The sequence below is a fragment of the Protopterus annectens genome, chromosome 8.part0, assembly GCF_019279795.1.
Source record: "Protopterus annectens isolate FY-2018-M chromosome 8.part0, PAN1.0, whole genome shotgun sequence".
NCBI lineage: Eukaryota > Metazoa > Chordata > Ceratodontiformes > Protopteridae > Protopterus > Protopterus annectens.
Genome location: NC_056741.1, coordinates 1,405,591,673 through 1,405,617,071, shown reverse-complemented (window position 1 = coordinate 1,405,617,071; position 25,399 = coordinate 1,405,591,673). Strand labels below are relative to the sequence as shown.

At 38.4% G+C, this 25,399-nt stretch overlaps 2 protein-coding genes across 4 annotated transcripts in view; one reads left to right on the top strand and one right to left on the bottom strand.

The window, feature by feature from the left end:
* The window catches only part of CCHR8.PART0H11orf1 (chromosome chr8.part0 C11orf1 homolog), a 227,084-nt gene extending 220,351 nt beyond the window's left edge, over positions 1-6,733 (bottom strand). The window contains exon 1 of one of the 2 annotated variants that reach the window (XM_044081003.1): positions 6,706-6,733. The gene's annotated coding sequence lies outside the window, so the exon portion shown is untranslated. Of the gene's footprint in view, positions 1-5,374; positions 5,494-6,705 lie in introns of those variants that run through there. The other variant, XM_044081002.1, reaches the window with a different exon arrangement.
* FDXACB1 (ferredoxin-fold anticodon binding domain containing 1) overlaps positions 5,499-25,399 on the top strand; it is a 185,031-nt gene continuing 165,130 nt past the window's right edge. Inside the window, exon 1 of one of the 2 annotated variants that reach the window (XM_044081000.1) lies at positions 5,499-5,764. The gene's annotated coding sequence lies outside the window, so the exon portion shown is untranslated. The remainder of the gene's footprint in view (positions 5,765-25,399) is intronic. The other variant, XM_044081001.1, reaches the window with a different exon arrangement.

The window sequence follows — 25,399 nt, the reverse complement described above, 5'->3', positions numbered from 1 at the left end:
ACACACACACATATATATATATATATATATATATATATATATATACATATATACATATATATATTTATATATATACAGTGGATATAAAAAGTTTACACATCCCTGTTAAAATGTCAGTTTTTTGTAATATAAAAAATGAGACCACAATAAATCATTTCAAAACTCTTCCCTCCTTTAATGTGACCCATAACCTGTACAATTCAGTTGAAAAACAAACAAATCTGTTAGGGGAAAAAATATAAAAAAAATAAAAAACGTACGATAAGCTGGTTGCATACGTGTGCACACCCTTAAATTAATACTTTGTTGCAGCACCTTTTGATTTAATTGCAGCATTCAGTCTTCTTGGATAGGAGTCTATCAGCATGGAACATCTTGACTTGGCAATATTTCCCCACTCTTCCTTGCAAAAGTGCTCCAGATCTTTCAGATTGCGAGGGCATCTCTTGTGCACAGCCCTCTTCAGGTCACCCCACAGATTTTCTATTGGATTTAGGTCTGGGCTCTGGCTGGGCCATTCCAGAACTTTTATTTTCTTCTGGTGAAGCCATTCTTTTGTTGATTTGCGTGTATGCTTGGGGTCATTGTCATGTTGAAAGGTGAAATTCCTCTTAATCTTCAGATTTCTAGCAGATTCCTGTAGGTTTTGGGCCAAAAGTGACTGGTATTTGGAACTGTTCATAATTCATTCCACCTTGACTAAAGCCCCAGTTCCAGCTGCAGAAAAGCAACCCCAAACCATGATACTGCCACCACCATGCCGCTCTGTGGGGATGGTGTTCTTTTGGTGATGCGAAGTGTTGTTTTTGCGCCAAACTTACCTTTTGGAATTGTGGCCAAAAGTTCAACCTTGGTCTCATCAGACCATAACACATTTTCACACATGCTTTTGGGAGACATGATGTATTGTTTTGCAAATTTTAGCCAGGCCTGGATGTTTTTCTGTGTAAGAAAAGGCTTCCATCTTGCAACCCTACCCCATAGCCCAGACATATGGAGAATATGGGAGATTGTTGTCATATGTAGTACACAACCAGTATTTGCCAGAAATTCCTGCAGCTCCTTCCGTGTTGCTGTAGGTCTCTTGGCAGCCTCCCTGACCAATTTTCGTCTTGTCTTTTCATCAATTCTGGACGGACGTCCAGTTCTTTGCAACATCATTGTTGTCCCATATTTTCCCCACTTTTTGATGACTGTCTTAACTGTGTTCCATGGTATATCCAATGCTGTGGAAATGTTTTTGTACCCTTCTCCTGACAGATACCTTTCAACAATGAGATCCCATGGCTTTTGCTTTAGCAGGCAACTGAGTAAATGTGAGGAAAGTCCTACTAGGACAGTTGAACTTTATTTGGGGTTAATTAGAGAGTCTCTTTAATTGATGGCAGGTGTGTACCCAAGAAGACTGAATGCTGTAATTAAATCAAAAGGTGTTTCAACAAAGTGTTAAGTTTAAGGGTGTGTGCACTTATGCAACCAGCTTATTGTACATTTTTTATCTTTTATATTTTTCCCCTAATCACAAAAACCTGGCATTTTAACAGGGGTGTTTAAACTTTTTATATCCATTGTGTGTGTGTGTGTGTGTGTGTGTGTGTGTGTGTGTGTGTGTGTGTGTGTGTGTGTGTGTGTGTGTGTATATATATATATATATATATATATATATATATATATATATATATATACGCATACAAACATATATATATATACACATTTCCTTTACCTGGTGTGAGACAAGTATGAAGCATTTTACTTCTATATTTATTCATCATATGCTAAAACATACAGACCTGTATGCATGCATGCATATGGTGTGTTAATTGTACCTTCATGAATTCAGTCCTTTGTTAGTGTTAAAAAGCTGTGCCTGTTAGCCATGCAAACAAGATAGTCCCTGTACTGCTTCTAGTACACAAAGCAACAACTGTCAGGTCTATATTGTATCAGCGAAATATAAATACATCAAATACCTCTTCATCGACCTGTTTTCAGCAAAAGTGAAACTCTGCGAATGATCGTTACATCAAATTTTTAGCATGGTAAGTAATCAGTGGGCCATCTTCAGGAATTTGCCCTTTTTCCCACTGTAGTGTGATCTCAGAGTTGGTATATTTAGTTAGGGGGGATGGGGGAGCAGCCCCCCACATTGAAGCCCCCCACCAGGGTGGGTTTTAAATTTTTGTGTTTTATGCGATTGTTACATTGGGCCACTGGTTACTTACTGTGGGAAAAATGTTTATGTAACAATCATTTGCAGAGTTTCGCTTTCACTGAAAACTGGTCGATGATGAGGTATTCTGTGTATTTACTTTTCGTTGCTATAATACAGATTGCAACTGTATATGAATCCATTAGGAATCCATAGATGGAAAGGTGGGAGATAGGAGGCATTATCTGAATGCATAAAATTCTACAGGGGAAATGTAAAAGGAATAGACTGAAAAGTAAGGATAGAATCAAAAGAAGATATTATAATTTGCAAATAGATGGTATATATTTTAAGCTTCAGCTTTGAATATATTTTTATAGGAAGATAAATGGAACATACTTAGTAATCGATAGGGTGCAGACCAGCTAACACATTCAGTGTCTAGGGGCAGACAGTATGGTGATAATGAAGAGCACTAGATTACAGGTAAGTGCAAATCCAGAAGTGACATGGTTATGCAAAGTCCACTGTTCTCCATTATCACCTGAAACTGTTACTGCCACTAAATATGATAGAAGTAAAAACTTTTCCATTATTGCTGAGCATATCTCTCAGCTGTCCGTGACATTAATTAGAAAAATTCTTAATGATGAATGAGCAAAATGCCCTTCAAATGTACAACAGTGAGGAACATAGACTTTTTAAGGCTCAAAACGAGGAGCATTCCTCATAACGAGGTCACTTGAAAGGTAGAAGTAACAATATCGGGTTTGCTACAAATTATTTTCAGCTTTGCCCTTGTTTGTTGAGCAAAGCCATTGACAGCTGTGGCTAATATGGTACGCAGCAGCTCCTAGGTGTTGTGCAACTGCCATAAAGTTCTGATAGCTATGCAAAAACACTGATACAGTCCAGTGTTTTCCATTATCACCCGTAGTATATTGATAAAAACATGGAAGAAGGCATTGTCAAAGCATTTTAGGTGCATGTTATTTTAGACAAACTAGATGAAGATGTGGGCTACAATGGAGAACACTGGACTGAGAGTAACTATCATCTAAAAATAGGAACACAAGAGTAATGTTCAGTCCAGTGTTCTCCATTACCTTATTGCCATTTTATATATATAAAATGGAAAGCTAAAACTTTTTTTTTTAAATCTTGAAATATAAGGACATTTGTCATTTTTAATCTTTCTCTGCAGTCAAATTAGGACACAGCTGCCCAAATCAGTATTGTCAGTATTGTCAAGAGTGAATTTATAATGTTTGGTACTTGTCACATGGGTACTTTCCCTCCAAATGCTTACAATTTGCAGATTTAGTGAAAACTCTGTTGGCAGTTGCTGTAGGCTTTGATCTTGTTTACAGCCCTTTCCCAATGAAGTTAAAAAAGACTGTATCGGTAAGACTTCATAGGTTCATAGGTTGGTACTAGGCTATCAGCCCTAGGGCCTATACAAGCCTAGCCATAACAATTCCCTGGCTATTTCTTCCCACACTATTTACTTCCCTGGACCCCTGTCTAGCAGGGCAACTGACGTGATCCCTGGGGTGAATTCAGATTTTCAACACAGAGAAATGCGGTCTGTGTCTTGTCTTAAGTCATTTATTTTCAGATATTATCAACATTAGCACATGGTTTCTTCTTAATGATTTTTAAGAAAATATGTTTACTGTTTATAGAGGTCAGTATTTTTATCTTTTCATCTTAATGATTTTTTTTAAGAAAATACATTTAGCAGTAATGGAGAACACTGGACTGAAATAGTGAATTTGAGATTGTGATTTAAAATGTTACAAGAGCAGCTGTTCTGACATAAAACTTCAACCACCATGCAAAGACACTATTTCATTTTAGTGTTTTCCATTATCATCAAGGTGTGTCCATTTTAGTCTGCAAGTTAATGCAATACAATTGCCATGCAAATGTTAAGATAAGTACATACATCATTACCTATAGCACAGCTCCATCCATGAATACAATAATATGTTTAAGTGATATTAGTGCATCAGTAGATAAAACAGGAAAAAGATCATGAATGTTTTGACTTTGTTGGAAGACAAAAGGCAGATGGGGAAAAAACAGAGCAACAAGTTGATTTGGCATATGTTTACAATATCTATCATTGTACAAATAAAGAACAGAATTGTTACTCAAACTTTGCAGTTGTTAAAAATGCCTTAAGATGCACATCTCCATTCAACCATATAAAAAACAGCATCTTTTGTTAATATGTTTAAAGGAGCATCGCCAACCCAGCTAGTTGTAAAAGTGAGAAATGAGGAGGTACTAGCTACTACTAATGGTTTTAACAGCAGAAAAGTTAACAGATCAAGTTGCAAGTAACACCTAATGTGTACTTTTTAATTATACTATCCATCAATGGGGATGATACAGTAAAACTCTGCTCCTTTTAAGTACCAATGATATAATACTACCAATGGATGATAATGAATGTTGCTCAGTGTGGGTATAAATGAAAACCAAGTAACTGCTGACACTTATATGCATTTCACATTTCCTTGTTAAAGAGCACAGAACGTGGGTCCAATGATCTTTGCAGAAAGAACAGCAAGTATAAAAAAGCCAACCTCTCCCAGTATATGCACCCTCTTAAAGCGTCATGATGAGCTGTATTATGCCCCTAAAGAATCAAATTTAAATATGCTGTTTCAGCAGTCAGTGCTTTATAGAGTGATGTACACTAAATATGTTGCTGTACTTCACATCTGGGAAGTTGCAAATACAGACAGCATCGCATATCCTCAATAATACCCCAAGTGATTCCATTGTTTCGTTGACTAGAATGACAAAACCCAGGGCAGAAGTTAAAATCTGCCGCAGTCTTATTTTGCCACTCCTTGACATAAACATTAAGGAAAACAGAACCATACCTCTCAACCTTTTAACGCAAAAAAATCTGGACAAAACCAAAAATAATGAGGGACAAAGGCCCAAAATAAGGACAGTTTCTAAATAGTGTTCTTATTTATTTAGAAAGTTGTTAGAATAACGGGTTTAGCATACGTTTTCTGAAGGGTATGGAGTCTGTAATTCAAATGTCTGCCATTAATTAGTGACTTTAGTCCTGCACGCTTTCAAAGAAAACCACAGACCAAAAATATGAGGCAACAATCTGGACAATTTAAACATATAAGCAGAACCAATTATTTAAAAATATTACTCCTCTTACTCGGGGAACAGATTGAAGTATGTGTTTACCTTGAAATCTATTTCGGCGGCGCAGTCTGTTCAGTTTCTGTAGTTCGCACAAGTAGCAAAGCCACTGGTTACCTAGGAAACATGACGCTAAGCAAGGAAAGTCTATGGTCCTGCCACTGCTCAGAAAAATGACAAACTAACATGTAGATGGAACGCGCCATCTAGAGGGCTTTCAAACATGTTATTAACATGTAGACACACGCTGTGTTTCTTTTGCACGTCAACTAGTAAAATGTGAGAAACAGAAGTCAGGAGAGAAAATAGATACATATTTCTGCATAGGAAATAATTGCAAGAGTTATTTTCTACATCGTAATTCTAAAGGTGACACAGATCAGCTTTAATAGTTTTGAGACAAACTGATAGATGGTTTCTTTGGCCTCTGAAAAGGTAAGTTTTGGCGCAAAGGGTAAACTAGATTAACAAATGGCACATTTACTGCGGTCATTAAGCACACCTTCTGTTATGTAGCTGGTGCGTCTGCGTTGTTATTATTTCCAGCAGGGACAGTAAAGAGGTCATTTCCTACATTGTTATTTTGTAGTGCTGTTTTTACACCGGATATTATTTAGCTGACCCTCTTTAAGGAAATCCTGTGACGTAAGCCACCTACAATGTGAACTAGTAATGTTTTACTTTCGATTTTTCTCTCAACTTTTTTATAACAAGAATTAGTGACACTTTTTTAAATATTAACACTACAAAGTTAGTTGACAGAATAAAATATGAATTAATGTTCTTATTCTAAAATAAAATGTCTATTTAAATGTAAAGGTTGTAATTTTTTGCTTTAATTCACAACTTTTTCAAAAAAAAAAAATAATTTTAGGTCAGACATAGCAGCATTTTGAATGGTGGGTACTGAATAGCTTGCTTTCGTGACAAGTTTTATTGCACTAATAATAACAGCAAACTGTTTACCAACATCTGTAATTGACAAGTTTTATTGCACTAATAATAACAAACCTTTGTCAGAGGCGGAATGCGATGGTTCCTAACCACAACTGGCCAAGGACGAAACATTAAGAAACTTACACCATTTCACAGATTGCTTAACATCTTACACCCCCACCTACCTCCTTATACTAGACAAACTGGACTTCAACCCCAAAGCATTGTAGCAAGTGTTTCTCCTGTAAGTGAACAACAACAACAACAACGCCTAAGCTCCAAAACAAGCACTTCACTCGCACAAACGCAGGATAAGGAGGCAAAGCCACATCTAATTTTATAAGTTAAAGTAACTCTCCTTTAGTACAGTAACAAGTTGCAAACAGAGACAAAACACTGTTTTACAACACACAAACAGTGTAAGTTAGGGGTCAACTCACAGCTTCCAAAAAACTAAGCGCACCACGTCCAAACCTCTTTCACCATACATCACGCCTATAAAAAAAAATATTGTACCCCCACCCCCATACAACTGACGTTACTTAATGCATACACAAGTCTGTCAAAGCAAATCCCTTTTTAAGGCTCCTCTTGACATCGTAAGGCAAAACACAAGCTACAGGGCGCGGTATGACATTCCACTTACATTAGCTTGTTAAGCTAACTACAGCAGCATACTCTTTCCAACAACTTCAAGGAAATCTATAAACCTTGCACACTTTTTTGATACACTATGCACTTAATTTCTTACCTACGCAGAGTCTGAAATTGATCATTTGTGCTCAGTCCTCTACCCCCAGTAACTTAACGAAACACACTAGGACAATTTGCAAACTGGTCCCGTTTATCCGTTAAATACACTACGAAAGTATGGGAAACTAATACCATAGCCCTCAGTCTTTTCTCTCCAAACTCGAGGACAAATTCAAAAAGAATCAGGAACGCTTTTTAAAAACCAGGTTGTCACTCAATTTGCGACATGCCCACTTCTGCTCGAAATGAACTGGTGAGGCCCTCAACTACAATATAGCCAATAATGGGCACTATTTTAGTGTACTAACCCGAAACCATCTTCTCTAATCCTAAAACCCTATCCAAAGCCTATCCGCAAATACGCTCCTTAAACCGGTAGTCTACCAGGGTAGTACCTCGCAGTTAGTTCTGCACAGTGTTGGGTGTGCCGTTAGTGATTGGCAGGGAATATCAAGGTAGACTGACAGGCATGCTAATTTCCATGTCACATCACGGACACTTTACCCATGATTAGACATCCTCCGTTGTACAAGATGCGTGTTTACTCACAATTCCCCACATTACTAAAAATAAAAAAAGTAAAAATGTATTTTCAAAGGGAAATGGGTGTTTTGCTTCTCATATCCAGATAGTTGTCCAAACACTAGGTCACGTAACTACTGTAGCATTTCAAACACTTGTCTGAGACCTCTTTTTTAAATTTACTAGATGTTTAGGATGTCTAATACCATGATAGAAATGGATCCCATTCAAGTCAGATTGTTTTTAAAGACCGTGAAATTAGTATTACTTCCGTCTTTGGTGTCTGCCAGGAGTGTTCTTCTAAGCACCCGAAATGTAAGCTATAGGATGTAGTACACTACAGTGTCTCAGAAAAGCATCTAATGTCACCATTATTGACCCATGTAGTAATGCATTGCCAACTATTACTTCTCAGAAGTATGTGGGCTTGTCAAATGCTCAATATTTTTTACTTGCGGGTTTGTTCTATGTAATTTATTTGTGGCTGTTTCTTATATTATATTACATTGCTACATTGGTAGTACTCGAATGACTGAATGAATATTCATGCTGATTCTGCCTCCGCATGGCTGGAGGCGTGTTTGGGGCGGGATGTGCTACTACGCATCCTGCGAGGTGCTACACTGGTAGATTACCCTTAAGCCTGCAACTCTGTTCCTAACCCTACATAAAACTCAGTCAGTATAACTCTAATCCCAAACCCCCCCAACTATAAAATTCCCTAAACCTTGCAACTAATTATAATACCCTAACCCGACCCCTCCAAAAAGATTTACATCAAAATACAATAAAATGAGTTGCCTACCTACAATGGCTGCATCTCCCACTTTGCCTCAGAATTGAGCTTGTTTTGTCTATCTTTTTGCAGTTACACTACTTTCACACAGACTCTGCCTGCATGCTGTAAGTAACCAAGGCCATTTTTTTTAAAGAAACATCTTTATTAAATTTTCACATATGATATAGGCAATCTTACATTTATATAAATGAAAAACAAACAAAATTACACCACTTTAGTTGCAAACATTATACATCACAGACACCATTGAAACAACTGTAGATGCAAACATTATACATCACTTATAATCTGTCCAGTAATTGTCAGTTAAGCAATATATGGCTCATTCAAATCCTGCTTTGTAAACCTCGTTTCTTCTCTGCATATATTGTTCCCGCAATTCCCATTTTTTCATGTGTAGTTTGCTCCTTCCCTTTTACAAAGATCCAAATTCCAGTTGTTTTATCTCTCTTACTATATTCACTGCTTCTAGTAAAGTTACTCTAGATTTTGATTTCCATTTTCTAGTAATTGCTTTTTTGGCAGCTACCATAGTTAGACTCAGCAAGGCTTTACTATGTCTAGGCAATTCCAGTTCTGTATCTGGGGATGCACAAGCCAGTGCATTTCTTCATGCCAGTCCTAAGCCCGGATAAATGGGGAAGGTTACGTCAGGAAGGGTATCTGGTGTAAAACTTCTGCCAAATGACATACGTGGACAACAATAGAGATTTCCATACCAGATCGGTGGAGGCCTGGGTTAACAACGACCGCCACCAGTACTGTTAGCCAACAGGGTGCTGGTGGAAACTGGGCTACTGTTGGTCAAAGGAGAAAAAGAGGGGGAAGGCATGCTTGAAGGCAGGAAGAGAAGAGGAAGGTTAGTAGTGTTGTAGTGAGGGTAGGAACTTTGAATGTTGGCAGTATGACTGGCATAGAGAGAGAGATCTAGCTGATATGATGGATTAAAGGAAGGTTGATATAGTGTGCGTGCAAGAGACTAGATGGAAGGGGAGTAAGGCCAGGTGTAGAGGAGGTGGGTTCAGATTGTTCTATCATGGTGTGTGTGGCAGGAGAAATGGGGTAGGAGTTATCCTGAAGGAACAGTATGCCACGAGTGCTTTGGAGGTGAAAAGAGTGTCAGATAGAGTGATATTTCTGAAGCTGGAAATTGATGGTGTAATGATGAATGTTGTTAGTGCATATGCTCCGCATGTCGGGTGTGCAATGGATGAGAAAGAAAAATTTTGGAGTGAGTTGGATGAAGTGGTGGTGAGTGTACCCAAGGGTGAGAGACTGGTGATTGGAGTGGCTTTCAATGGGCATGTTGGAACAGAGGGGATGAGGAAATGATGGATAGGTATGGTGTTAAGGAGAGGAATGCAGATGGTCAGATGATAGTGGATTTTGCGAAAAGGATGGACATGGCTGTGGTGAATACGTTTTTAAGAAGAGGGAGGAGCATAGGGTGACATACAAGAGTGGAGAAAGATGCACACAGGTGGATTATATCCTATGCAGGAGGGCTAGTCTGACAGAGATTGGAGACTGTAAAGTGGTGACAGGGGAAAGTGTAGTTGGGTGGTCTGTAGGATGATGTTGGTGATCAAGAAGAGGAGGAGGAGTGTGAGAGCAGTGCCAAGGATTAAATGGTGGAAGTTGAAAAAGGGTGACTGTGAGGTGGAGTTCAGGGAAGAGTTAAGACAGGCACTGGGGGACAGTGAAGAGTTACCAAATAGCTGAGTAACTACAACAGATCTGGTAAGGGAGACAGCTAGAAAGGTGCTTGGTGTGACATCTGGACAGAGGAAGGAGGTCAAGGAGACCTGGTGATGGAATGAGGAAGTACAGGAGAGTATATAGAGGAAGAGGTTGGCGAAGAAGTAGGATTGTCAAAGAGATGAAGAAAGTAGACAGGAGTATAAGGAGATGAGGCGCATGGCAAAGAGAGAGGTGGCGAAGGCTAAGGATAAGGCATGTGGAGAGTTGTGTGAAAGGTTGGACACTAAAGAGGGAGAAAAGGACCTGTACATATTGGCTAGACAGAAGGACCAAGCTGGGAAAGATGTGCAGCAGGTAAGGGTGACAAGGATAGTGAGGGAAATGTACTCACAAGTGAGGAGCATGTGTTGAGCAGATGGAAAGAGTACTTTGAGGGGCTGATGAATGAAGAGAATGTGAGAGAGAGAAGGTTGAATGATGTGGGGATAGTGAATCAGGAAGCGAAACAGTTTAGCAAGGAGGAAGTAAGGACAGGTATAAAGAGGATGAAGAATGGAAAGGTTGTTGGCCCATATGACATACCAGTGGAAGCAGGGAGATGCTTAGGAGAAATGTCAGAGGAGTTTTTAACCAGATTGTTTAATGAAATCTTGGAAAGTCAGAGAATGCCTGAGGAGTGGAGAAAAAGTGTTTTGGTACATATCTTTAAGAATAAGAGTGATGTGCAGAGCTGTAGTAACTACAGAGGGATAAAATTGATCAGTCACAGCTTGAAGTTCTGGGAAAGAGTAATGGAAGCTAGGTTAAGAAGGGAGGTGATGATTAGTGATCAGTAGTATGGTTTCATGCCAGGAAAGAGCACTACAGATGCAATGTTTGCTCTGAGAATGTTGATGGAGAAATATAGATAAGGTCAGAAGGAGTTGCATTGTGTCTTTGTGGACATAGAGAAAGCATATGACGGTGCCTAGAGAGGAGTTGTGGTGTTGTATGAGGAAGTCGGGAGTGGCAGAGAAGCATGTAAGAGTGATACAGGATATATACGAGGGTAATGTGACTGTGGTGAGGTCTGCAGTGGTAATGAGGGCTGCATTTACGGTGGAGGTGGGATTACATCAAGGATCAGCTCTGAGCCCTTTTTTATTTGCAGTGGTGATGGACAGGTTGACAGACAAGATCAGACAGGAGGACCCATGGACTCTGATGTTTGCAGATGACATTGTGATCTGTAGTGAGAGTAGAGACCAGGTTGAAGGGACCCTGGAGAGGTGCAGATATGCGCTAGAGAGGAAAGGAATGAAGGTTAGCAGGACTAAGACAGAATATATGTGTGTGAATGAGAGGGAGGATAGAGGAATGGTGAGGATGCAGGAAGTAGAGTTGGTGAAGATGGATGAGTTTAAGTACTTGGGATCAACAGTTCAGAGTAATGGTGAGTGTGAAAGAGAGGTGAAGAAGAGAGTACAGGCAAGGTAGAATGGGTGGAGATGAGTATCAGGAGTGATTTGTGACAGACGGGTACCAGTAGGAGTGAAAGGGAAGGTCTACAAGAGGGTATTGAAACCAGCTATATTATATGGGTTGGAGACGGTGGCATTGACATGGCAGGAGTCAGAGCTGGATGTGGCAGAGTTAAAGATGTTAAGATCTGCACTGGGTGTGACGAGGATGGACAGGATTAGGAATCAGTATATTAGAGGGTCAGCTCAGGTTGGGTGGTTTGGAGACAAAGCCAGAGAGGCGAGATTGTGGTGGTTTGGACATGTGCTGAGGAGGGATGCTGGGTATATTGGGAAAAGGATGCTAAGGCTGGAGCTGACAGGTAAGAGGAAGGCCTAAGATAAGGTTTATGGATGTGGTGAGAGAGGACATGCAGGTGGTTGGTGTGACAAAGCAAGATGCAGAGGACAGGAAGAAATATCAACAGATGATCTGCTCTGGCGACCCCTAATGGGAACAGTCAAAAGAGAAGAAGAAGAAGAAGCTCAAAGAAAACATCACCCCAGCCAATCCAATCTGCTCACCCTGCATCTCTGACAGAGTGGTCCACAGGAAATCCCTAAAGTCTGCCAGCTCATTACACTCCAAAAAAAATCTTTTCCCAGCCACCTCTTTCTTGCCCGTCACACCTCCAACATTTGCTGTCTACCTGAGGAAAAATTCTTTGGAGTCTACTTGAGGTATAAAAATACCTATGTAAACACGTTGAGGCAAAGATCCTAAATCTTCTAGACTTTGTTGCATATTAGGGAGATATGCATATATCCCCCCATTGTCTCTTTGTGAATCGTTTATCCAATCTCTCTTCCCAGTCCTTTATAAGCTCCTCTGATTCTTGTAATTATCATGCAATATTTTATATGCTTTATTAATTATTCCTTTTTGAATGGCAGCTTCTGTTCTAGATTCTATTATAAACTCTGCCAATGCTGGTCTTTCATTCAGGAGGCCTGTATTTCTTTCTGTTTGCCTGTACTCTGATATATATCCTTGATAGGGAAGCCATTCTCAAAACTGCAGTCCAAATAAATTCTTGGCCTCTTCCCATTCTAGTACCTTTCCCTTTCTAGTTATTTGCTCCCAATAACTTGGTTCCTTTGCCAGTTTTCTCCAATAAATTTCAGCCCCCTCTTGCCTGTTGTCTGTATCCTTAACCACAGTCATCACTGTTGGCAAAATCTCTTTTCTTCATTCCTGCACTGGTTTAGTTCTTAGAATACTCCTCACTATTTTATGAATATAATACTCTGTATGATTGTTGTTGTTCTCCTTAAGAGTCTGCATCCAAAATCCCAGTCTCTCCTTATTTCTTGAGCTTCCTGCCTGTATCATCATTCCTTTCCACTGTGAATTATAGTTTTCTATTTGTGCTTTGTATAAGAGCCTTAACTGTGTTGCTCTAAAATACCCCCTCAAATTCGGTAATCCTAGTCCGCCTTGTTCTGTTGGAAGAATCAGGTTATCCCACTTAACCCTTGCTGTCTTTCCTTACCAGATAAAATGCTTCAACTCTTTTTTAATTGCTATCTACAGCTTCTCCTCTGGTTGATAAAATATGCCTGATCTGTGTATAAGAAAGACTAAAGGGACTAAAAACATTTAATGGCTTGTATCTTGGTATCCATACCCATATAACAAAGCTTCCAGTTTCTCAATTTTTGTATTATCTTTTGTTTAGTCTCTTCCCACAGCAGAGTAATTTATAATCCATACTCCTAAGTACTTCATTTTATCTTTTCCCCATAAATATGGATGTTGTTGGACCACTTTGTGAGCAGATACATAATTTACCACTAGTGCCTTTGTTTTAGCTTCTTTAATTTTGTATCCTGTAAAGGTTTGAAACTGTCTTAAAATGTTCCACAACACTATAATGTCCTTTCTGGTTTTGTCATGTATAAAATAATATCATCTGCAAATAGAGCCAGCTTTTCATGACTAGCATACCAATTATATCCTTGAATTTCTGAGTCCCTTATTTTCTTTGCCAGTGGTTCTAAATATAATGCAAACAAGAAAGGGGAAAGTGGACAACCCTGGCTGGTTCCTCTACTCAAGCAGAAGTTATCAGAGAGGACCGCACCCACTTTAATTTTTGCCTCTGATCCCTCATATGTACTTCTAATCAACTTTATAATTGTATCAGGAAAAGCAAATGCTTCCATTGCCCTGCTCATGGAGTCCCAGTCTACTCTGTCTGATGATTTCTCTGCATCAAAACTCACCAATAAAAGTGGTATTTCTTTTACATTCTGCTTCCCTCTGGATCAGTGTTCTGTTAATATTGTCAGATGTTTGCCTCCCCTCCACAAAACACACAACGATCCATATCTATCAATTTTGGTATCACTTTTGCTATTCTTTTAGCCATTATAGATATAACACTTTATAATCATGGTTTAGTATTGAAATGGGCCTGTATGAAGCTGGATCCAATGGATCTTTACCCTCTTAAGGTATTACCATTACCACCACCTTCTTCCAGGATGCTAGTACTTCCCCCTGTTCTTAAAGTACTCTTAAAAACCTTATGGATCTTTATCATTTTTTTCCATCCTAACTTCCAAACTTCTACAGGAATACCATCTTTTCCTGAGGACTTTCCTGTAGATTGGTTATACATAGCCATTTTTATCGTATCTCTTTCTATCCTGTTAGTAATTGAGCCTCATCTACCTCTAACTTTGGCATATTTAATTCTTCCATAAACATTTCCATTTGTACCTTTCCTTGATTTCCATATTTTTCTGCTTTATACAAACTTTCATAAAATTACCAAAATATTCTAATACTTCTATAGGATTTCTTGTTATCTTCCTTGTTATAGGCTCCCTAAGTTTGGTGACAGCCTTTCCACTTTCTGTTAGCTGAGTTGTTGTGCTAAAAGTTTTTGTGCTCTAGAATTCTTAGCAAAAAACAGTTGTTTAACAGCAATCTTTCTAAACTCGTGCATATTATCCAGGTAATCCTTTATTTTCTGTTTAGCATTCTGCATAGCTCTCAACCTTCCATCTCCAAAATGAGGAATACTCACCTTCATAATGTGGAACAAATGGGCAAAATGTGGAACACATACTAATGGCTTACTAACAACTTCAACTAGGAAGGTCATAGGATGGTTAAAATATGCTGGTTTTACTTCTAAAGACAATTTTTTAATGAATTAATATGATTAATTTCTATTTACCATGGATTTCACTTAAAAAAATTCCTAACACTGAATGTGTGACAGACTCAATGTGGAACTTTGAGGAACATGAACTTTTTAAGACCCCAAATGAGGTACGTTCCTTGTAATGAGGTACACTTGAGAGGTATGGCATTCTGCAGTTGCTCCTTTTTTTGTTCTGAGAGATTCCCCCTATTTTGCAATACTTTAACATGTGTCAAGTCCTGTAAATAATTCTTGTTTCTTCTTAACCATATCTCCCTTTCTTTTATTTCCACCCTAGTTTTAAACTCCACTTTAATTTTATCCCACTCCCTAGCTATGTTTTCAAAAGAAAATTCTATCTTCTCTAGTAACTCATGAATTTATTCCAAAACCCATTCCTTAAATTCCTCTCTTTTCAACCGCTAGATGGGAAAGTGCCAGTGTCTCATTTTAATTCATTACCTTGAATTTTTATTTTAGTTATTATTGGTGCATGATCTGAAATAGTTATTGGGTGTGTTTCAAGACCGTCAATTAAATGCACATGTTCCTGCGAGATATGAAATCTATCTAACCTAGCCCAGTTTTTATAATGTATAAATTCACTCCTATTTCCTAGTATTGAATTCACATATTCCATGCCAAACATTTTCATAAATTTCTTCAAAAATCTACCCTCTTTTGTTATATTTTCCCTTCTAGGGCCTCCAGACACACTTTCACTGTTGCAAACCAAATTCCAGTCTCCACCTATAAGTAATATTCATTGCTGAAAGCTGATTATTTCTCCCAAATGTTTCTAAAGCTCCATTATAGCAGTTTTAGGTGGGATGTAAATGCATGTCAGTATAATTCTCCCTAGCCAGTAGCCCCTTAGCACTATGTATTTTCCATTATTATCTTTTTTTTTTCTTTTCTATCTCTATTGGAGCTCCTCTTGCAATTCATATGAATTAATATACAGTGGATATAAAAAATGTACCCACCCCTGTTAAAATGCCAGGTTTTTGTAATATAAAAAAGTGAGACCACAATAAATAATTTCAAAACTTTTCCCATCTTTAATGTGACCTATAACCTGTACAATTCAATTGAAAAACAAACAAACAAATCAGTTAGGGGAAAAAATATAAAAAATAAAAAACGTCCAATAAGCTGGTTGCATAAGTGTGCTCACCCTTAAACTAATACTTTTTTGAAGCACCTTTTGATTTAATTACAACATTCAGTCTTGTTGGGTAGGAGTCTATCAACATGGCACATCTTGACTTGGCAATATTTGCCCACTCTTTCTTGCAGAAGCGCTGCAAATCTGTCACATTGCGAGGGCATCTCTTGTGCACAGCCCTCTTTGGGTCAACCCCACAGATTTTCTATTAGATTTAGGTCTGGGCTGTGGCTGGGCCATTCCAAAACTTTAATTTTCTTCTGGTAAAGCCATTCTTTTGTTAATTTGACTGTATGCTTGGGGTCATTGTCATGTTGAAAGGTGAAATTCCTCTTCATCTTCATCTTTCTAGCAGATGCCTGAAGGTTTTGGACTAAAAGTGACTGGTATTTGGAACTGTTCATAATTCCCTCCACCTGTACTAAAGTCCCAGTTCCAGGTGAAGAAAAGCAACCCCAAAGCATGATACTGCCTCCAACATGCTTCACCATGGGGATGGTGTTCTTTTGGTGATGCGAAGTGTTGTTTTTGTGTCAAATGTACCTTTTTGAATTGTGTCCACAAAGTTCAAACTTGGTCTCATCAGACCATAACACATTTTCCCACATGCTTTTGGGAGACTTGATGTACTGTTTTGCAAATTTTAGCGAGACCTGCATGTTTTGCTGTGTAATAAAAGGCTTCCATCTTGCAACCCTCCCCCATAGTCCAGTCATATGGAGAACATGGGAGATTGTTGTCACGTGTAGTATGCAACCATTACTTGCCAGAAATTCCTGCAGCTCCTTCAGTGTTGCTGTAGGTCTCTTGGCTGCCTTTCTCACCAGTTTTCATATTGTTTTTTCATCAATTTTGGAGGGGCATCCAGTTCTTTGCAGTGTCAGTGTTGTCCCATATTTTCTAAACTTTTTGATTATTGTCTTCAGTGTTCTATGGTATATCCAGTGCTGTGGAAATTTTTTTTACCCTTCTCCTGACTTGATACCTTTCAACAATGAGATCCCTTTCATGCTTTGTAAGCACTCTGCAAACTATGGCTTTTGCTGTAGCAGGCAACTGAGTAAATGTCAGGAAAATCCTACTCAAACAGCTGAACTTTATTTGGGGTTAATCAGAGTCTCTTTAATTGATGGCATGTGTGTACTCAAAAAGACTGAATGCTGTAATCAAAAGGTGCTTCAAGAAAGTATTAGTTTAAGGGCATGCACACTTATGCAACCAGCTTATTGTATGTTTTTTATTTTTTATATTTTTTCCCCTAACAGATTTGTTTGTTCTTCAGTTAAATTGTACAGGTTATAGGCCACATTAAAGGTGGGGAAAATTTTGAAATTATTTATTGTGGTCTCATTTTGTTATATCACAAAAACCCTGGCATTTTAACAGGGATGTGTGCAGTTTTTATATCCACTGTAAGTACTCCTCTTTTCCTTTGCCCCCGATATTCCATTGAATAACCATCCTGAAAGCCTTTCTTTATCAAATGAACATGTTCAGTTCTTTCCAGGTGTGTCTCCTGTAACCTTACTATTTGCACTGTACATTTTTTAGTATAGTTCACTACTCTTTATTTTTTATATTTATCTGTAAGACCATTCAGATTGAAAGACATTACAGAAAGCATCATTTTCTTGTGTAGTTATTATTACTACCTTTTATGTATAACTGCTTTTTTGTTAAATTTCTAGTTCCAACTTTTATGTTACATGTAGATACTGTTCGGCAGGTTGGTGTTTTGTACAATCATTTCTTGTTATAACCATTTGTACCTATGCCACATCTTACATAACTTTGTTTTTTTGAAAACCCTCAAACAGGAACCCCCCCCCCGAAACCCCTAAAACCTATTAACTTCATAATAACACACAAAACTATGTACATCTTCAAATATTGAAGTTCTTGCTTCCTAATAAGAACAAAAGTTCTAAGTTGATAGCCACACAGACAGGCTAGAGTTAACCAAAAAGAAATGTTAGTCATGTTAAGACGCAGGGTACAGCCTATGCTATTAGTAAGTGCTATCTGATTTTGTCTATCTTTTGTAGCTCTCCCAGCTGAGACAATACTTGAATGCTTTCAGTAAACACTTTCTCTGAGCCATTTCTCTTTATCAAATTGTCTTCTAGTGATATGCAAACCAGACACAAAACTGCTAAAAATGCCTTGTTTACCAGAAAAAAGCCTTATAATATTCAGAATTCTTTTTCATTTACATGCTTTGTAATAAACTTGTTACTCTGTAATGCCTAGGGTTTTAACCCAGTCATTTCCCTATGCAAGCATCAGAAAAAATCACACAAATTTTTCTTTTGTCATATTCTCTTAACCAGACCCTTCCTCTTCCCCCCCCCTTTTTTTGCATTGCCTGCATTTCTAAAAACTGAACAAAGAAAAAGAGAGAAGCGAGAAAAAGAAAAAAACAAACAAACAAAAGCACCTGTTTGTATTCATATCACCATTGCATTTAAAAAAAACTGATAAAACTTTACTTCAATTCTAATTGACTTTGTATTATCTTTAAAGCTCTCACAGCTGGGAAAACCCGTGATTGTTTTCAGAGAACATTTTGTCCTAGTCAGTCTTATCTTTTTTTTTTTTTCCTCAGCCAATCCCCTTCCACCAGACAGTCTCCAGTTTCTGTTTATCAGATTGTCTCCATGGAGACGTGAAGACCAGCTGCAGAATTGCTGCATTTGCTAGGAAAAACAAAGCCTCATAATATTCAATATTCGTTTTCATTTACTTTCTCTGTCTTGGCTTTTTAACCAGTCTCCTTTTATCATTGTATTCCCTGTATTTCTCAAAACTGTACAAGAAGAAAGAAAGAAGAGGGGAGAAAAAGAAAAACAACACATGTTTACAGTCCCCATTACACTTAAATAGCATGCAAAGAAAACCATGCATCACAAATAGGTTCATAAATTATTACTAGGCTAACTGTCCTTGGGGGCCATTTTAAGCCTAGCCAATTACCCAATGTGAGAATCAAACCCTGCACCTTGTGTATGCAAGATAAACACCTTAACAGTTATGCCAACCTGCCACACAGTACGAAAAGAAAGTGTTTTCTTTACTTACAGTTAGCTTTCTCCCCTCCCCAAAGCATTTTTCTGAACATTAATGAAATGAAATAGGGCATATACTTTAGAGTCCCCAACAAATCTAACAAAATTTTGAAAAAGTCCAGTGTCCAATATTTCCAGATTTTCTTGTTCTTGTCATATTTCACAAATATAATTATGGCATTATAATCCCAGATTAAGTTACTGGTTTTATTACTGTCCTTCTCCATCTCCCAAATCCTGTCTCTGCTTCACTTCCAATGTACTCTTGATTCTTCTAGTCAGTTCTCATGCTCCTTTCCTTCTCTCCAACATTTTGCATTGAAATACTGGAAAAGATTTCACAGGTACAGTCTCTATGTAGTCTTCATTACCAGATGAACAAGAAGCAGAATCTCCTTCTGTTTCACAGCACACATTGTGTTGGACAAACTTTTGTATTTCCTCCTTAACATGCACTTCATCAGAAATGATTTTGTCCCTCCAGGGAAGAATACCTTGAAGACAGCTGGATACAGCAGTTTGAATCTCACACCTGCGTTTTGACATTCTCTGAATAGTGGAATGAATTTACTTCTCCTTTGCCTGGTGTGCAATGAGTAATCATCCTCCACAAACACTCTGCTGTCTCCCACTTTTAGTATTTTGTCCTTCTGCCACAGTTTTGTCAGAATCAACTCCTTCTGCTGGTAGGATTGCAGCCTTACAATTAAAGGTCTAAGTTGCTTTCTTATAGTTAGGTTTGGAGCATAAACACAATGTGCCCTTTCAACTAACAATTCGTGCTGTGGAATATCAGTCCAGTTGCTTATTTGTGCTTTCATAAAATGAATGCAGTCTTTTACTTCCAGCTTCTCTGGTATAGCTGGAAATCTCAGGTTTTCCATAAGTGCTCTGTCCTCTAATTCTATTATTTTTTGAAACAGCTCTTCCTGAGCAGTCTTATATTCAGCCAGCCTTTTCTTCATTTCAACCTTTGATTTTTGCAGCTTTATCATTCATCTAAATATCTGTTTAAAGCTTCTTCCATTTTATTTGCTTGTGTTGATATATTCCATCAGCGTTTTGTTTATTTTAAGCAGGTTTGTATGCTGTTGTCTTATATCTTCCTGTAGGCTATTGCAAGTCATGTCTGAAGGTTGCATTGCTTTTTGCTGAACAACTGCAGAACTCTTCCCCAGTCAGTGTTTCTTCCTCACTTTTTGTAGCGGATTTTTTCCAGGTCTTCTGTATTTCTTTATTCCTGGAATCCAGGCAGTGCACTTACTAGCCAGTTACTGAAATTTACCCATAAACATAAATCTACTGGCCATCTCTGCTGAGTTTCTGTTTTCACACTGGGAGAGCTATAAACAAGTTGTTACTCATTGTGCAGCCATCTTGGAAGTCGGCCAAGGCCAAATTTTGAGCTAAAATGAAAGACTTCCTTGAAAATTAGGGGTAGTTGTAAGGTTTGATCAGATAGTGTGACTATACTTGATTGGATACCAACAACCTTGAGCACATATATTGGGATTCCCTTTCCTTGTGTTGTGCAGGCAATGGGCATGCACAATTGATTAACAGAGTTTTCAGCTGCACTGACAGTTGTGACAGCAGTTGTCAGTGATCTTAGCCATTTATACAAACCAACGACTTGTGCACTGAGGAAAGAATTACACAATACCACTCAGTAGTATTTCTTCAGAGCCAGAAGCTATTTCCCTTCCACACACCTCTAAAATGTTTTGAGAATATGATTGCCACACAAGTCGCTTGAATTATTATAGAAGTGCTTGTGCTTCAGTATTCACCTTTAGTCTAATCCCTTTCCCTTTAAAATGTTCAGGGATGGGCCTCAACAAAGTTTTCTGATGTGGAATGTTGACCTGTTCAGTGAAACTAAATCAGAGAGAGAGAGAGAGAGTACTGTACTCCACTAGATCAGAATGATTATGATGTTTGTGAGGTGCAACTCTGAAATTTAAGTGCGTTAAATATATACCAAAATGCTTCAATGGTAGCAGCAGTTAGTGATGGCCCTTTAAGTAAGAGGAAACATTACTATAGTATATGTGATGACTTGGGGTGGAGGTATGACATAGCATATTCTGTCCATGCAAAGGCAAATCTAAATCTAAAATATCACTGAATACGTCACAAAAGTCAGCATACTATCAGACATGTTAAGAGATCATTATCTAGTCTTTGTTATCTAGAAAGGAACAAAAATCCATGATACTAACTCCTTTTACTGGGTTAAAAATACAATTTATAATTAACAAAATCAGTAATTTATTGGCTCAAAGCAATTGGTCTGCAATTAAGCACATAGCTGTAGATGGACACTGTAAACTACTTTAGCAATATTTTCAGTAATACACTAAATTCAAAAGCACTTCTTTGAAGAAAAATGTAAAATGCAGACTAGTACCATGGCTAAGGAAACTAAAATTGTAGTTGACACTAAGGACAAAGCAAGAATAGTATGGAAAAGGGACATGACCTCACAAATCTGCAAACCTGTTGAACATTACAAACTCAGTACAAAAGCCTAATGCTACCCAAAAAAAAAGATTATTAAAAAACTTACAAATTAAATTGACTAGGACCCCTAAAATATTCTGGACCTCCATAATTAAACCATTAAAACTAAGAAAACAGACACAGACAAATCTAATTCTACAATTACTTGTAAGCTAAATTCTTAGTTCGTCAGTACAACAGTTTGTTTATTACAGCAATTATCATCTGTGTCAGCCTCAGAAATCTGCAAATGTGGCAGTTTTAACCTAGCTGCAGTAGTCAGACTGTATTTGAAAATTATTTAGAGAATTAAAACACACCTTACTAGCCTCAAAGAATCTCCTTGTAGAATACCTGTGTATGTCAACTAATGGCATTATCTATCCTGTTTCATTACTGCTAAATATTGTAGTTAAAGAAATATATGTCCTTAGAGTTTGGAAATAATCTTTCTTAACTTGTGTGCATAGTGGAGGCCTCACCACAAACCTGTCAAAGTATAGACCAGTAATCATTCTCTTACCTCTGTCAAAACTCCTGGAAAGTATATTTTGAGATACTTACCTATCTACAAAGCAGTTAGCCAGTTAACACCACTGGTCATGGTTTACAACAGAACCTACTACAGATACTACTTTTCTGAAGATAGTAAATCAACAGAGGCAATAGAGTTGCATCAACATTTCTAGATGTCACAAAATCTTTTTGCATAATATTCTACCAATTAGTCTTTAAAAGATTCAGAAAGAACTTTAGCACTTGTATTAAAGGCTGCAGTAAAATGGCCTTGTTTCCAAGATATGGTACTGTCAGATTCAGAGACACATTAACTGCAAAGAAGAAAGACCTCATTATCAGCTAATTTGCATATCTGTTAGTCTACGTTAACTACCGCAAGTGTTAATCAGCACTTCTTACTATAGCTAACACTGGCAACCAATGCATTGTGTTAAAACAGGCACCCCTTCATTCGCACACATGCACGCAGGCACACACACACACACACACACACACACACACACACACACACACACACACACACACACACACACACACACATGCATACTCACCCCATAACCTATACTCTGTACCTGTCCTTGTAATTGTCAGAGCTTCCCCAATGTCTTCCCTTTCTTGCCCTGACAAATCATGGATGATTTTAGTCAGTCACTTCATATTCTTCAGTAAATGTGTGCTAGTGCAAAAGCTGTTATTCTAGTGACTTTCAAAGTTTGTAAGAGAAATAATTAAAATATGTCTCTGTTTGTGTCTCTTTGTCCCAACATTGTTTTGTTTTTCTAGATTCATTGTGCAATGAGTTTGAAAGGTATGCTTTTATCTTCCTTGTCCCTATCCCTCCTGACTCTCATAGTATTGCAGACATTAAAACTGAGTAGTGCCTACATTATATATTTTAAAAAGTTAATTTAGCAGGTTAATACTTATGTTTCCTGTGACAAGGGTGCAAGGTTCAATGACTTCCCCTGGTAATGTACTTCCACCTGTCTTCTTTATTATTCACATTGCATCCTTGGTGTGTGATGGTGGCGCAGAGAACTAATATCTTCTGTGGGAGGTGGGATGGTACAGGTTTGGAATCCTTTTTAGTGCCTTTACAGCACACTAATTATAGTACTAGTGTCTAGTGGTTCCCTGCTCCATGCCCTTTTTTTTTATTAAGTGTCTTTAAGGCATGCCACGTAGAGTATCCCTGGGGTCTAGTGTCTCCCCTCCGACCTACATCGAGTTATCCCTGATGTCTTGTGGTCCCTTGACTCACATCTTTAAAGTCATACTTTGTGTCTAGTGGTCCCCCCCCAACTCATGTTGTCAGAATTCTCTCTAGTGCCTAATGGGCCCCCCTTTATCAGTGTTAACTTTATTTGCTGTTTAGGCATGAGGAGGGAGTTATTCCCCGACGTCTAGTGGTTCCCCTGCTTTTAAGTGCTTTTAAGGCATGATGATCTAAGTTATCCCTGATGGCTAGTGTTCCTCCTGAACCAATATTGCAGGCTTTGCTCTTTAGTTTTTGGGTATGTGGAGGTGTGGCAGCCACCCCAGTCTGCCTACCCACAAACAAGCGCGCACGTGCGCACCCATACACTCACATACACACACACACACACACACACACACACACACACACACACAGAGCCCCTTCCCCACCTGATCATACTTATGGACACAAACACCCATACACACACACCTGACCCGTCACTAGTCCTCTCAGCTGTGACCACTAAGGCAAGCCGAAAGTCACACATGCAGCCCCTAAAATATGCCCTTGTAAACCCCCCCCCCCCCATACTGTCTGACAGCAAAACTGCCCAGTGTCTACCTCTACCACAATGGGCGAACACAACCTTTTGGCAGTTTTTATTACCTCAAGTGGCTAGAAGGAGTCATGCTTCTTTATTCAGCCAAGCGATTCTTTGAATCATTCTGCTGCATAAATGCGTTACCACAGGCAGTTCTCTGGGAGAGCACATGGCTAATTATCAAATGCCTCACCTCCGAAATGCCACATTATCATCTAGCATGGCTGCAGAAACAGCCAAGTTATTGCAAAGTGTACACAGGCTATAACTTTTCTCAATTTATCCGTTCCCTTTTGAGTATTTTAAAGATATTCAATTAAATGTGAAAATATATCTCTTTGCATGATTAATGATATCAGCAACATCATGTTTTATTAAAACTGTACAACTTAAAAATGCGAGTATCAATAATAGTTTTCTGTAACATAATCTGGAGATTCAGCTGATAACCATGCAGTGTACTGTTTGGCAATTGTTTTGGTAGTAATAGTCAGATTATCAGTTAGCACAGAGGGTTATGTGACTAAGCTGCTTCTTACAGTCCAGGATTTGATTTCTTCAGCCTCAGTTTGTCTACTCTGTGACTCTAAGCAAGTCACTTAACCAGACAGTGTTTCTGGGCTAAGTCTGGAAAAGGACTATGTGAATTAGTCCTGTATCTTAGTTAACAAATGCATATAAATAAAGTATAAAATCAAATAAATATCTAAATACTGTCATTTTTTTTTGTAGTGACTAACAAACAAATAGCTACATGTCCTTTGTAGTGCATTTTGCTTCAAGCATGATGGCATATTCTACTTCCCACCACAATGTGTGGCATCTGTCTGGAACACGTAGCTCACTTAGATATGAAAGTATGAATATAAATGTGAAGAGTAATGATAAGTGATGAACAGTGGTTAATATGGGTGTTGCAGTGCATCCTAGACAAACAGTCCTAGTCTCAATTTGTGTCCCACACCTTGCTCTTTCAAATGTTAATTATCTTTAATTGGCAAGTCACTTTTTTAAGTTGTCCTGCAGGCTGCTCCAGACAAAGTTGTGATGTCAAAAAAGGCACCATAGGCATGAATAATATAACAGAGACTGTTCAGAAATAAAGTACAGTGGCTGTGTTTTCATAGGTTCATAGAAGGTTACTAGGATAACATCCCTAGAGCCTTTACAAGCCTAGCCACATTAATCCAAAGTATCCCCATTTGTCATTTTTGGGTAGTTAGGAACAAATTTATGAACAGAGTCGGTCTGTGATTAACATTGGCTACCCCTGTCCATGAGGGACAAGGGTGCCACCCCAGGGGCGAATTTGCATTCTATCATCCAATTATCTAGGTTGCGTTTGAATAGGGTTAGTGAGGAGCTCTGTTTTATGTGAATAGGGAGTATATTACAGAAAAGCGGCAGTTAATGTCACAAGCTAGGTTGAGATCTCTAGAGTGAGTGACTCTTGAGCCATTTGACTTGTAGATGTGCAATATTTCCATTAGGGCAGGGTTAGAGATTGCCCTATAGGCCAGGCACTAGTCACCTCTCAGCAGCCTGTGAGATACAGATTAAAGCGAAAGGGCTTTCAGCCTGTCCATGTATGTCATGATTTGGAGTCCCTGTATTTTCTTAGTGAGGAACCTCTGCGGTCTCTTCAGCTGCTG